This window comes from Sinocyclocheilus anshuiensis, unplaced genomic scaffold (genome assembly GCF_001515605.1).
Source record: "Sinocyclocheilus anshuiensis isolate Anshui unplaced genomic scaffold, SAMN03320099.WGS_v1.1 scaffold3048, whole genome shotgun sequence".
Classification (NCBI taxonomy): Eukaryota; Metazoa; Chordata; class Actinopteri; order Cypriniformes; family Cyprinidae; genus Sinocyclocheilus; species Sinocyclocheilus anshuiensis.
The window spans coordinates 132,194-147,829 of NW_015552978.1; the positions used below are offsets into that span (position 1 = coordinate 132,194).

Sequence of the window (15,636 nt, forward strand, 5' to 3'; positions counted from 1 at the left end):
TCTGTGTTTTCTGGGCAACACGAGCCTCATAAGTCACTTTCCATGTAAATTAGACATGCCAGCTTCCACAGATGAGACAGAAAATCATACTAGCCAATCATAAGCCTTGCAGCAGATACATTGAGAAATGGTGAGGTGTGCTTTTATAATGTCCATTTCATTCAAGGTGACCTGGAGGCGGATTCCTGGTCCCATTTTCCTTGCAAACTGGCTGCTCTTGCTCTCGACAGGCTGCACCAGAGCAGAGGATGCTGGGTAATGAGACAGCATGATTGATCAGATGTCTGCTCACTGGCCGCCTGCCAGACCTGTGCCGCCTGCTTGTGTAATGTCCAATGACTGGCTTCAACAAGCTCCAAATGCAGGGAGAGAGGAAAAGCTTTTGCTGTTACTCACTTCAGGCATGACAGGATGATTAACGCTTGAGCAACACTGTATGTTTCCTTGATGAAACTGAACGAGAGGTTTGCGTAACATTTATCTAGACACATTCATACTCAACCAGTTCAAAGTACAATTAGACAGATGGTAGCTACCGATCATTTCAACCTGTTCTAAGATGATTATTTGACGGTGACAAGTCTAAGATGGTCATTAGCTGGTCTAAGTTGGTCATTAACAGGTCCAAGCTGGTCACAGATGGTTAACTAGTGTATGTTGGTCTAAAATGCTCTTAGATTGTTATTAGCTAGTCTAAGAGGGCCTAAGATGGACATTAGCTGGTAGCTAGATGGTTACTGGTATAAGATGACTATTAGCTGGTCTAAGATGGTCATTAGTCTATCTATGCTGGTCTTAGATGTTATTATCTAGTGTAAGGGAGTCTAAAATGGTCAATAGATGGTTTAAGATGGTTATTAGCTAGTGTAAGATGTTAATAACTGATCAAAGGTGATATTGGTTGGAAGCTGGATGGTAAATGGACTAAGATGGTCATTAGACAGTCTAAGCTGGTCTCAGATGGTAATTAACTAGTATAAGGAGGTATAAAATGGTCAATAGATTATCTTACATGGTTATTAGCTAGTCTAAGAGGGTCCAAGATGGTTATTAACTAGTGTAAGGTAGTCAAAGATGGTCAGTAGATGATCTTTGTTGGTTATTAGCTAGTCTAAGTTGGTCATTAGCTGATCTAGATGGACATTAGCTGGTCTAAGCTGGTCATTAACTAGTCTAAAATAGTCTTTAGCTTGGTCTCAGTCAATAAATGGTTATTTACTAGTGTAAGGTGGTCTAAGATGGTCAGTAATAATGTTCATTAGCTCATCTAAGACAGACATTAGTTTATCTATGATTGTCCAAGCTGGTCATAAAGTTGTCGTCTATCCGTCTTATTCCAAAACCAGCTTAAGTTAGTAGGACTAGGTGGTAGCTGATTTGTAACCAGTTCGAGGCGGCCTTCCAGCTTGGACTATAGCTAGAAACCAGCTACCATGATCCAAAACAAAGCAACAATCTTAATCTGGATTTCCCAGCAGCTTTCAATGGTCCAAAAGATTTTTTTGTGTGTGTCTTGGAGCCTTTCCAGCCCTTTTACGGGCACATTGACACTAAAATGCTTTTCCGAGCAGAATCTTTAGGGTGTGGATAAAAGGTAGTCACAGTGGCGTCTTCTCGCTTCAGCCACTCACTCTCCTGCCAGCTCTTAAGACTAGATGTACCCCAAGGAAAGCTGTTCGCCAATTAGAAAGGCAGGTGCAGCAGTTCCGAGGGTGCTTGCGCATATAAATGCAGACCGTCAAGAGAAGCGTGGAGCAAATGAGCTTAGAAAAAAAGTTCCCGGGATGGACACAGCAGAGCAGAACAGCTGGGCTATCACTGCATGTACACCTCTCGAGGTTTGGTGTTTTATTTATAAACCAAAACATGAAGTTTTATCCTAAATTCTAGCCCTTGTGTGCACCATGACCTTGAACCCTGAGACCTTGGTGTCCCAAGGCTGTTGTCCCAATATATGCTCAGTATGTGAGTAGTAGAGTTTATATATAAATAAATAACTGTTCTAAAAAATAAAAAATTATTGTGTGTGTGTATATGTATGTATATACATACATATATATATATGGTTTCTTTATATTCTGTATAAACTCTAGTACAGTTCATATATTCAGCATATATATATATACTGTCGAGTGTAGAAACCCCACTGCCTGATCATGAAATATCTCACGATACTCGTTACTGTTAATTATGAAAGTCTATAAGTGGCTGAGAAGGAGAAAAAAAGACAGCACAATTAATGCATCTGTAAAGTGTGAACAGAGAGTGTGTTTGTCCATGTGATAATAGGGCCTTTCGCACCGCGGGAACCTTTTCATTGTACCAGAACTAATTGTGGAACTACCCACTTTTTGGCGTTTTCGCACCGCCGGAACTGGGAGCGATTTTAGTACCGGACTGCCTTTTTCGAGAACCAAATTAGCTCCTACTCCGGAGCAGGGTCTAACCAGCACAACTGGTACTAATCGTGACGTAAGTAGACATTGATTGCCCAAACGCATATGAAAACCCCCTCCCCCGCCATGATTTAAAACGCCGTGTAAACATACTGTAAACATTGTGTCAACTTATTTCGCAAGTATGGAGAACAGCGATAGATGGACGGACGCTGAAGTGCAGGCACTTGTAGCAAATGTAGCACTGCCAGTTGTCGTTGGAGATTCTTAGTCCTCCTTTCCGTTCTTTCAATCGCTTTACGTATACGTCGACTTTCCATGTCCATTATTGTGAAACCCGCGAGACACAACAAAAACACAGCTCCGATCACAGCGTCCTCCATCCGCCTGTTGTTAATGTTGTTCTTCTTTGTTTCCGTTGTCGACCGGCTTACGTCACTTCTTAGTACACACTGTCGGTGCGAATGCAACCCTTTAAATGGTACTGGGAAATAGTTCGAGCAAAATCGTCCCAGTGAGAATGTGAGGAATAAGATCTAAAGTTGCTTACAGATTTGTCCATGCGATTCTAAAAGGGTCGTCGACTCATAAAAGCTTCACTGAGCTTTTTGGGATCCTTCATCAAAACCCATCAATTACTCTCTTTCTCTGAACAGCATCTCTTGAAAATAAAAACATCATCAGAGCTCAATTTACCGCAGTCATTTGCAGGGTTCGTTTTTCCTTTTCTCTGCTGTCACAGTACATCTTTGTACAATTTTTCCCTCTTCTTTGGGTGTTAATTGAGTCTTTTGACCCTATTGCCAACAGAGACTGTTTGTGGTTGGAGGGGAAATTAGTTTGTTTCTCTGGCTAAACACAATAAGAAGAATTGAAGTCAGTCGGATATTAGGAAGGTGATGTGTCATTCATTTCTGAGAATGCCCTATCCCTTTGTGTTTTATGACCATATTGGCATGCCAAACTGGAATAGAAAGACAAGCATGAGCTCAAATATATGCCAAAAGCACATTAGAAAAAAACTTGGAGTCCTTTTTGTTGATTTGGCAGATGGACATATTCTGCATTCACTTTTCTATGCAATGTACAGAATAACATTCGAAAGAACTGCTAGATTAGCATTGTTATTGTTGAGATCTAAATCTACAGTATTACTTCATCAGAATATTAGAACTGTATAATAGAGTATGTCAAGCTGATGTTGTTAAATATATTGTTTTGAGCCTTATGTCAGCCTGGACAGTGTGATTAGCTGTGTGATAAATTAGCCTGGGTGTTTGGAGACTAATAACTGAATCACAAAATTGACCTAATGGAGTCTTCTGAGGTGCTACTGATGTAATTAAATATTGTTGATGTTATTTCATCTAATTAAAGGTGTCTAAGGAACTGTACATTTGATAGCTAGTACTAAGGAATTACGGTTTCAGCTTTTAAAATGAACATGAAATCAGTACTGATCCTTTTTACTTTTAATTTCCTGGTCTTATTGAGAACTATTCATCAGTGCATTGTTATTTCATAATCTAATTCAAATCTAATAACTTGCTTCTCCTCTGAAAGGACTTTTCTGCTTAGCCACACATGCAATTAACATTAGCCAAATAACTCTTTTAGCAGTGGTTTAGCAGTCAAAATGGTTCCATTATGTAACATGGGTTGTTAACATCAATTATTAGAATTATTAATCTAAAATGAGTCCACTTTTTTTTCTGACATCACTTAGGCCAAGAGCAATTTTATTGTGTAATATATTAGCCAAATACACAAACGTTTGGGGTAACGAGTTTTTAGTAAATGTTTTTGGACAGTAAAAACATTTATTAAGGTACTAAAGATTTCTATTCAAATAAATGTCTTGGTGAGCATAATAGCCTTATTTAAACATAAAAAATCTTACCAACCTCAAACTTTTAAATGGTATTTTAGCTATTTGGGAAATTTTGTAGCATTGGCAGGGCTCCAAACTGCGACTAAAACGGTCGCATTTGCGACCAAAAATATTAAATTGCGAGTGAAGTTTTTGCTGATGTCGCCACTGGCGCCTAGGGCTATGTATTTACATGTTATAAGTTAAAAATTTGCATGTAATGCCTTTTTTCCTGATTGTTTTGCGATCACATCTTTTGTTATGTTCGCATATTAAACTGAGACGATGCGCATCAACGTTTTAGTGGAAAAAAAGAGTTTCAAAATGTCCTCATCTCTGCAGCAGTGCAGCGCTGCTGACACACACTTGATTAACGCAGCTCAGTTGTGCAGCGCGAGAGAGATCGAAATGACGGAGACGTGCGAAGTGAAAGTGCAGAAAAGCAGCGTCTATTTCGTGCACAAACTACAACAGGTAAAGCTGTCAGCTGTGTGATCAACTTACTGAAATGTCTCTTGTAAAAGCTCATTCAGTGTTTCAAATTGCGGAAAACGTGTAAAGCTTGTAAACATTGCAACGTAATATAGGTACATTTACCTCAGAATAACCATTCGGTGGCCATAAGCTCATCAGTCAGCTAGAAAAATAACTATAAAGAGGAGCATTTTGCTATATTTATGCACATTTTAATATTTTTACTTAACCTGTTGTCTACATGATTCAACTCCTCCTATAAAATAGCATTTTACTAATTAAGAAAAACAGACTGAAAGTGTGAAAGACATACACTCTTAAAAATAAAGGTGCTTAAAAGGTTCTTCACAGAACCATTTTTGGTTCCACAAAGAACCATTCAGTCAAAGGTTCTTAAAGAACCATCTCTTTCTCAACTTTTTATAATCTGAAGAACCTTCTTTCGCCACAAAGAACCTTTTGTGAAATGTAAAGGTTCTTCAGATGTTAAAGGTTCTTTATGGAACCATTTAGACAAAAAGGTTCTTCTATGGCATCGTGAAGCACTTTTATTTTTAAGAGTGTATGACAGCATTTACAGGATGCATTGAGGAGGAGCCCATACTACACTCAGTGGCCAAGTGATGCTTATGGTCCATGATATTGGTACATATTCTGTGTAATAAAAAATGCGTGACTGTATATTTCAAGTTGGAGAAGACATTTAAGTGAACCTTAGTTCCCAGGTCATCTACAAGATGGATTAAAATGCTGATAAAGTCAAGAAAAATTAGACATAAACACATGACAGTATGATTGAAATGTTAAAATGTAAAAAAAAAATAATAATAAAATAATAATAATAATAAAATAAGTAAAACACATTTATTCTGTGGCACCTAAAAAAATAATTTGGCGCCTAAGTTTTTTTCTTATAGGAGCCAACGGCTCCTTACTCAATTTTTTTGTCTGGAGCCCTGATTTGATCTGGCTTTTCACTTTTCGCTTTTTCACTTTTCGTGATCCATTCAGATCTATATTAATAACTACAAGTCCTGCGCTGCATATTTCTCATTGTTCCACTCGCAAATGTATCTGATTACAGAAGGTTGTGTTTGTCGCTGCTGCACACATAGGGCTAGAGGAGGGTTTCCAGGGCTTTGAGAGACACACAGGACCAGAAGCCAGACAGCTGGGTTAATATGGCCTGTGCAGTATGGATCGCCCCTCAGGACGTGGCTGGTGTTTTTACTTTGACAGTTTACATGCAGTGCCTTTGCGTGTGCATTCACACATCTGGGAAAGGAGGGAGGTCAGGGCTTCAGGGTTTACTATCAGATATGAAGATTTCAGATGCATTTTTAGTTGCATTTTCTTATGCGTTAACTGTTACTTTCCACTGGCTGTATTCTAGCAGGAAGCGCTGTTACCATGTCAGTCAATCATCTGTGCGCTTGTCTAGTCCTACAGCACAAGCAGGGCCGTGCACAGACCTTTTGAGGGGCATGTGCTGAAACTGAAAAAGGGCACCCCCCCTCCCCCTTTTTTTACTGGTCACATCTTAATGATAAGCGGAGAGTATAGAATACTACATTCAAAAATTAGCTAGCTAGCAAATACATGCATATTAACATCGTAAACATTAACCATGCTGTGAGTGTGACCATATATAATATGATTAAATGTTAATAAGTGTATCAGCAGATAGCCATCATAAATCAAAGAAGAATTTTCTTAGAAATATATTTTACCTAGCTGACGAGGAACACTCAGTCGCTTTGTGTCAAACTCAAATGCAGTTATGGCCGGGTTTTTGACCGGCGAATGTGTGTGCAAAATGTGCAATTTGTCCATCATTAAAACGGCAGCATCACATTATGTTTTGATCAACAGGTTACAAAGTTTGTTGTAGCTATATGGGCGCTCAGTTTTTCCTGTTGTAAAATACGTTTGGCATCATTTTATAAAAGATGAAATGCTAGTGTATGCAAATGCTATTTAAGTGTAGGCTATTGGCTATGACTAATTTAGATGGCAAATGCCCTCTCTCCGCAGGTCCGGTCTCAGACCTCAAATGCATAAAACATGAGCCTTTATACAGTAGACATACTAGTGTTTCTTGCGTAAAGACAACGCTGTACTTATACAAACAAGAAGATATTTATTTACTTCAGTTCACTGCACTCAGTCAGTCAAGACAGGGGGTGGAGTTATGAGGTTTGACTGACAGTTTGAGCGGATCCAACAAGATTTAGTCACAAACTCTTTTTAATACCTTTCATTCGCTAAATATATTTGTAAAACAGACAGACAGACGTAAAGGGTGATAGCATTGATTTATTGAAGAAGAACAAAAAAACAAAACAAAAAAAAAAGGGCACTTCGGAGTGTAAGGACAAAAAGGGCATGTGCTCTGCACAGGTTGAGCCCTACCTGTGCACGTGCCTGAGCACAAGCTTAACTTTTACCTCTAAATTACCTCCCCAGAGAGAAACTGAAGATACCCCTGGCCTGAGGAGTGCTCAGCTCAGCTACCACTTAGTAATTCAGATTTTTTTTTGGGGTGGGGGACAGATAACTACACCTCTGTTGTTCCTGTTGGTTCCTATTTTGAGCCATTTAATGAATGACAGGCACATTACTGTTCTATCTATTAATTTATTAAAATATATCTAAAAATGAAACTGATACAAACAGTGGCTTGAATACACCTTTTCTGTGACAAGAATGTTTTTTGTATTAAAAACTATTTATCATAAACCATAATTGTTATGTATATCATACATATGCTAAATATGTAATAATATTTATTAGAAATCATTTTATCACATTTTATCCTTTTCTTTATAGTTTGTGCCACTATTATTACCTGCCTGTATTCCTGTAATTAATGAAAATTGTTAGCAACATGGAGAGCCAAGAAGAGAGGAAATTGATTCATTTGTTGTTTTAGAGTGACATATTATTTTAACTTTTATTTTTCAAGCATCCTCAGGGTGCATGCGAGACTTTATTAAAGGCAAAGAAAAACAGATACTTTATAATGAAGTACAAAATGACTTTGAATATAGCTCTGAGCATCAATTCTTAATGGAGGCCCATGCAGAATGTTTTCTGCTGTGAAATCTCAATGGACTATGTGCACATATAAACACACGTCTTAACGGAACCGTCATATTGATAATGCTGGAAGAGAGCAATGTTTATTTTTATAGCACACCAAAGAAGAAAGGGGTTGAATCTTTGCTCTGTGTATTTGAACAATGAGAAAGACATTAGAGTTGGACACCCTGGGCCCGCCATTTGTTTCTTTAAAGCCAACCGAATCAAAGTCAATTCACAGCGGCTGCTCCAAAGCTCAATGTCCATGCAGCCATGGTGACCTTTCGAGACCCCGACAGCGGACAGAGAGACTGAGTGCTCAGAACCGCTGAAAAATTGCTTCTCGTCCGCCAGCGAGCAGTGGCTCCATGCCACAACTATCCAGTCGAACTCTCTCTTTTTTAAGAGTCACCAAACCATAATATGACTGAGTTCCCCTGCTGCCCCAGGCCATGATGGTCAGCTCATGAGGTCTGTCGAAGACATTGAGGTTTTTGGTTCATGTCACTTCAAGTCAATTGTGTAGACTTTCGTTCTTCGTTGAATTTCGTTCTTCTGTTGAACATGATATTTTGAAGAATGTTGGTAACCAAACAGTTGCTGGCAGCCATTGACTTCCATTAAAAGTGTTTTTTTTTTTTTTTTACTTTATCCCCTCATATACTGTAGTTTGCATGAAATTACGTACAGGCTACAGAAGAAAAGTGCTTTTACCAACTTTTTACTGCAGAATATGCAATTACTGTGTTTTATGTGTGTATTTAAATAAAATGTAGACCTTATTATAATTTAGGATGCATTAAAACTGCATAAAACAAATCTGACAAAAAATGTTATAATAGTTATTTCTATATATTCTATATATTTGTATTCTATATAATACAATATATTAAATATGCCAATTGTTATGACAAAGTGAATGACTTGTAATTTCACCCACATTCTAATATTTTGTCTACTGCAAATAATGAGCACAACCTGATTTGACTGAATCACTTTTTATTTAATTTTATTTAATTTTATTACTTCATTATCTTATTTATTTTTTTTAATTCTTGTTTTGTTTATTTATTTACTTCCTTATTGATCAGCATTATTTTGAATTTAAACAGAATGGTAGACTAAAAGAAAAATGTGTCACGATTTGTATGCTGTATAATAAGCTCTGTTTTATGGTGCAGTAACACGTTACTGAGAGACTTGTCTCAAGGTTACACATATATGTCCTGTCCCTGAGAAAATCAAGCAGATGCCCTCATTTCTGATGAAATGCTTGAAAACAGGAAATGGAAGAAGGATGTAGGTTGATGTAACTGCCTTGGTTTAACATGCAAGTGTGCTTAATCCTTTCTGATAAGTAGAAAAGCGTTAGCTTCTGTTCTTGATGCTTAATCTTATCAGTACTTTTTCCACTTCATCAAATAGAGTCAAGATATTGGATGGAGATTATTAGGTAAAATTTTGTTAGGTAATGTTTCCATAAAAAGCAGGAAACAAACCTTTGTCAGCCACATGGGCACCTGAGCTCAACATGTGCACTAACCAGCCACTGCACCACAAACTTTTTTTCTGTTGTGGAAATGTAATCTTATTATTTTTTTCTGCTTGTTTGATCAACACACTGTCCTCAGCATCCTCAGCAAAGCTTAGACTTTTATTTTTATGGCAGCTTATTTACATTGTACATTCTCACATTACTTTTCTTTAATTTGCATTATGACAAGTGTTGTCCGCACCACTGCTCTGATGCCACTTACTTTTTACACATAAAAAAGATGCACTTGTCAAACAAACAGACTAAATGTGACTAAAAATGACTAAATATATAAATATTTTTAGTGGTAACTGTTTTTCTGTCCCCTGATTTCTGAATTAATTGAATCTGTCTTTTACTAGCTGAAAAAGAGGTGTATTATCCATGAGTTCATGCATTATACAGACTCTGGTAATGCACTAAAACAGGCCTAATGCAATTTGCATGAGGTTGTTTGTTTTAATAAGATTCACTAGATCAAGAATCATGTCTTAGTGGCCTTAATTCCCCCGTAGCCTGATTGTAGTATGAATACATTACCATGTGATCAGACATGCACTATCCCCAGTGTATTTTCACTGGTTTTAAAGGGATAGTTCACCCCAAAAAAAAAGCTTAAGCTTACCAGAGTTTATGCTACGCTTACATCCTACGTCATCCACTGGAACACCACTCTCTAGTGAACATGCATATGACAGTTAGCGGAAGTTAGAGATTACAGTTTATAAAGTTTTAAATATGGATCATTTTCTTACACAAATGCATCGATTCGCTTCAAAAGGCCTTTATTAACCTCCCCCCGGAGCCGTGTGGAGCACTTTTTATGATGGATGGTTGTATTCATCTGAAAGAAGAAATCATATACACCTAGGATGGCTTGAAGGTGTGTAAATCATGGGGTAATTTTCATTTTTAGGTGAACTATCCCTTTAAGTGTAAACAAATGAAAAATCTGCCTATTATGTAATAAATGCATATCATTTTTTTAAATTTCAAGAAATTTTGTTTTAAGCACAATTATAAAATAAACTTAATTCAAGATTTTAAAATATTAAGTAAAGATTTTTTTTTACTAGAAAAAAAAAATACTTATTAAGAAAATGGCTTTCAGTGAGAAAGTTATTAGTATGCATCTGGAAACTGCTGTCTGCTTATGCACTCTCATTGCTTTAGTGCCGTCTCATCTGAATTACTCTGAATGAGACACTTTGTGCATAGATTCCACTGGCACTGATGCTAGCAAACAGTAGTGTAACTGCAGTCGGGCAATATAAGGTACTGAGTGTGTCCGTCATGACTCCTGTTCAGGTCCATTAAGCAGACAGTAAAGTTTAGTTTTCCACCGCTCATGACGCCTACTGTATCTTACTCAGCTGAGGTGCCGAATGACGTCCTGACATGCTCTGTCATGTCATCTTAAATGGGTCATAGCATAGTTTATTACCCTGGTGTCCACTTGTGTAACTATAATGTTAGAAGTGTTTCTCACCAAAAGTAGATTCTCTTAGAACCTTAGAATTTAACAGACTTTATTTGTTGTTTTTTGTTTGTTTGTTTTGCACTGGTGTGCCTTTAAGACTCTTAAAATTAAATGCAGTGCTGTCTGATTTTTTTTCTCTCTCTCTCTATTGAAGATGTGTACAGACAAGCCATTTTTTCATAGTAGGTTCGATGTGCTAGGAAGGAGGTAAGTTTTATCATTATTATTTATTATAATATATTTTAATTTATAATTTTTTTTTACTGTTTTTGAGAAAATATAATTATTTTATATTATTTATATATTTATATTACATACAAATGTGTGTACTGTGTATATCTAGATATTATATACTATATTTTTAGAAAATAATTTTTATGTGAGAAGAGAATAAGTGAGAAACAGAGCCGCAACTTTGATAATGACTTTTTCCACTTGTCATTAACATCCTCAGATTCTCTTGATTGCATTTAACCCTTTCGCACGTGAGTTTAAAATATTCTAGCTGAGCCCCCAGCGTGAGTTTTTTTTTGGCGACCGTTATTTTAAAATGTATCGCCTTATTGTTTCCATGGCGACGCGTCATGCTTGTCATGTGACACAACGCAGCCACAATAGATCTGTGTGACACATGGATCGCTTTTATTTCGTTTTTCCTGTTTTATTCAAAATATTCACAAACAACTGATCACACCGGTGTGATCGTACGCGTCAAAGGGTTAAGTTCCATGATTCTTGAGGATTCATAACACTTTTCCTTTCCTCTTCCTATCAATTTGTCTTTCACTGTTCCTTCTTTCTTTCTCTCCTGGTCACAGTTCAGTGAAGGTATGAACACCTCCAAGAGCCTCACATTCTCCCAGAATTCTCATTGCTCACTGGGTTCAGGGCTGTGGGAGTTTCACAGCTTGTCAGCTAACAGCACAGCACATGTTATATTGATAAATCTCTCCTCCCCATAAACAGGGGCGAGAGGGACTGTCGTAGCAGATATTCCCCGTGTACACCGCAATATGGTAGATTTGTTTGGTTTGTCCTTTTAGTTGATGCTTTTCCCAAGGAAAGTTTGGGCAAGGATGGTTGTGGTGCAAGAGGTGAAAGAAAGAAAAAGTATCAGAGATGCACATCTGCTCTTTTAATAAGTCCTTTCACCAATGTCTGTTCTTCTCTCCGGCACTCATCTCTTGGAGTTTCCCCACAAATAGAGGATTAATATTGAATGCACGTGTCCAGCCTCTATTCCATCTGCAAGCAAATTCTCTCTCCTTATTATCTAACTTATGCAACATTCATAACACAGGTATGTGGTCTTAAAAACAATGAGTACTTGGCTAGGAGCGTCTTGCATCAATCATGACACAGGAGAAGCCGAAAGTGAGATACCCTTGAAAAAGCGATTTTTGGTGCTCATCAGGAAGCGCATATGGAGGAGTCTGTATGGTGGAGAGAGTAGCACACGCTATGCATTCTTAGAGACCACTTCTGTTTTGGGTTGCTGTGACCAGACTATATTACTGGGAGTTAGTTTGAGATATGGAGGCACTCATTCTCTCTCTCTCTCTCTCTCTCTCTCTCTCTCTCTCTCTCTCTCTCTCTCTTTCTGTATTTACTGACCTGTAAGCAAAGAAAGAGGCTTTTCTATTGACTTGTGGTTGTAGGTCTGAAAATCCAAAGAGCACAAGACTTTGAAAGTACAGAGTAGAGTCTATCAAACTATCCCTGAAAAGGAAGGCTAATGGATGATTTCTGTGAGACCCCTCAGATATTTATTTTAAATTGAGCTGTTAATACCGCCGTCACAGTTAACTTGAGAAAAAAAACAAAGTCTACATTTGTTTATATAAATGTACATATTTTAATACATTAATAAATACATGAAATAAATGGCCAACTAAAATCAAGAAATAAACTAAATTACATTATTAAATTAAATTAAAGTGATAGTTCAATCATGACAATTCTCTGAGGATTTTAGCATGGTGATGGATATGACAGTGTTAATGTATTTGGTCTTGGCGGAATAGATCTGCTACGCTGCTGCTGCTGCTGAATTGCTGCTGCTGTTGGTTAATGCTGTAGTTGTAGATTATTGCTGCTGCTGCAAGCAAGCACAGGAATTTGCTACTGCCAGTGCATATGGCAATACGGTGCTGTGAGTATTTAAGACATACTGCTGCTGCACAAATAGCATATAAAATAAACTGTAGCAGATCTATACAGGTGGTGAGGTGGAGCTGGGGAAGGTGGAGGGTTTCAGAGAAACTCTGCGCTGCAGGAATCTCTAGTGAATGCTAGCCAGCCATATATCGTGGCTTAATGGATAGAGAGTCAGACTTGTAACCCGAAGGTCGCGGGTTCAAGTCTTAGGTCCGGCAGGGATTGTAGGTGGGGGGAGTGAATATCCAGCACTCTCCACCTTCAATACCACGACTGAGGTGAGACCCTTGAGCAAGGCACCGAACCCCCAACTGCTCCCCGGGCGCCACAGCATTGGCTGCCCACTGCTCACGGTGTGTGTATGTGTGTTCACTGCTGTGTGTGTGTGCACTTGGATGGGTTAAATGCAGAGCACAAATTCCAAGTATGGGTCACCATACTTGGCCACACGTCACTTCACTCACTCACTCACAGGCAGTAAGCTCATTGGCTGCGTATGCAGCATGAACCAATCAGCTTGTGCCAAGTAGTTTAACTCTCTGGATATCATCAGTTATGTTAACATCCCGTCAGCCTGCGCCATCAATTGTTTCATGACTGAACTATATATTTCACCCTAAAAAATAAAATTTGCTCACCCTCAAGTTGTGACAAATCTGTATGAATTTCTTTTTTTCTGCTGAACACAAAAGAAGATATTTTGAAGAATGTTGGTAATCAAAGAGTTGCTGGTCCCCATTGACTTCCATAGTATTTTTTCCCCATACTATGGAAGTCAGTGGTGACCAGCAACTGTTTGTTTACCCACATATTTCAAATATATATTTTTATGTTCTGCAGAGAAAAAAAAAATCATACAGGTTTGGAACAATGATGACAGAATTTTCATTTTTGCATGATCTATCTCTTTTAATGCAGTTTTGTGTTAATTTTCTCTATTTGATTTTGTTGCAGAAAAACGTTTCTGAATGTAAGTAGTGTTGAATGACAAATGAGACTTTACACAGTCTTGGTTCCTCACTTCTGGTTTGATTCCAAAGGAAAAGTCTAAATTAAGAACTTCTACATCTGTGTGTGTTTTAAAAACTGGACGCAGAGTTATTACCAATATTTTTCATACATTTTTCATTTTTATTGGGGCTAGATGTGATTTTTTTTTTTTACTGACAAAATGTATTGTCCAAGAGAAAAATCGATTCATATTTATGTTAGCATTTACATTTTTGCTGTTTTATTCATACTTTTGTGTTTTATGGACTTCTTAAAATTTGTCAGAAAAACCTATGATATGCTGGTTAATGGTACATTTTTGTAGTCAATAACATTACACTATGTACCCTGTAATAATAATAATAATAATACAAAAATAGTGATACAAAATAGTCCTTCTATGCTTGGTTATATTTGAATAACAAGAGTACTTAAACTGTAACTGGGCTGGACATGTACTTCAGGTTTGTATGAGTATGACTGGATATTACAATGGTTGTAAGTGTCCATCTTCCTGATGTATTCGAAGACATTTAGACGCCCCTTCCTCTGTAAGGAAGGGTAAAACAGCAGCTCAATGGAACAGCTTTTTAGTGTCTGTGCCAGCCATGAGGACTCTGAAATATTTACAGCAACTGCCACATATCTTCTGCTGTTCTTCACCATGGGTGATTTCTTTTCTGTTTTTGTGCTGGGAGGGAGACAGACAAAGAAAGGTTTATTTAAAGTATTGATGCAATATCTAGGAATGGATTAATATTCTCAGTGCTGCTTGGAAATAATAACCGCAAGCTCTTGTTGTTAAGCCCCTTGAAACAGCTCCCAAAACAATGACGCTAAGAGACAGATAGAAAGAAATGAATAATAATAAAGCAGCGGTCACTTGCCTTAGGGAACAGGTCCAATTTGTTTGTACTCTATTTTTTTTGTTTAATATTTACAGCATAAAAGTCTCAATAAAAGGCATTTGTGACAGCCTTCATGTGGTCCATACTGTGTATTACAGCAGCAAATCACATTTTTAGAGACTGATGCTGTGAAATCTGATCACAAGACTGATAAGCACCTACATTTTCAGAATCCAAATATAACAGGGACAGGTTTGACCTAATTTATGCTTTGTAGAACATGATGAATAGGTGTTAAGACACTTTTTTGCTTTGTGACAGTGCTTTAGATTTCTGAGTATCGTGTAGACTTTAAATTCATTCATTGCCCCTGTAGGGATAATGAAAATGTGCATATTTATTGGGTTCATCCCACGGTGCGATTGCTCCACTGCCTCCCTGACTTTGTGGGTTGTTCGGCTGGATTGGCATGACGAGCAGCGCTGAAGTGAGACACACTGAAGTGCCATTGTGGGGCTGATCAGTGTCATAACATCCACACCAGTGACAGGCTGAGAAAGAGAGAGAGAGTGATGGGAATGATAGTCCGTTTGCTGACCGTCTACTCTATACTGCACAAAAAACTGGAAAGTATGTTCATGGCAAGCTAGAATTTGATTGGCTGCACTGTAAATAGGTTGCTGTAAATTTTACAGTAACTTACTGGCAGCTGGATGCCAGTAATTTACTGTAAAAATGTTTACAGTATTAGTACTGTAATTGCATTTACAGTACAATAATGTCTTTACTGTATTTTATTTACAGTA

General features: G+C 37.7%; 1 long non-coding RNA gene across 1 annotated transcript in view; it reads left to right on the forward strand.

Annotated features, from left to right (window-relative positions):
- Nucleotides 1-2,826: 2,826 nt before the first annotated feature.
- Nucleotides 2,827-15,636, forward strand: part of LOC107668178 (uncharacterized) — a 21,397-nt gene continuing 8,587 nt past the window's right edge. The window contains exon 1 of the long non-coding RNA XR_001631863.1: nucleotides 2,827-2,910. This is a non-coding gene — a long non-coding RNA (uncharacterized LOC107668178). The remainder of the gene's footprint in view (nucleotides 2,911-15,636) is intronic.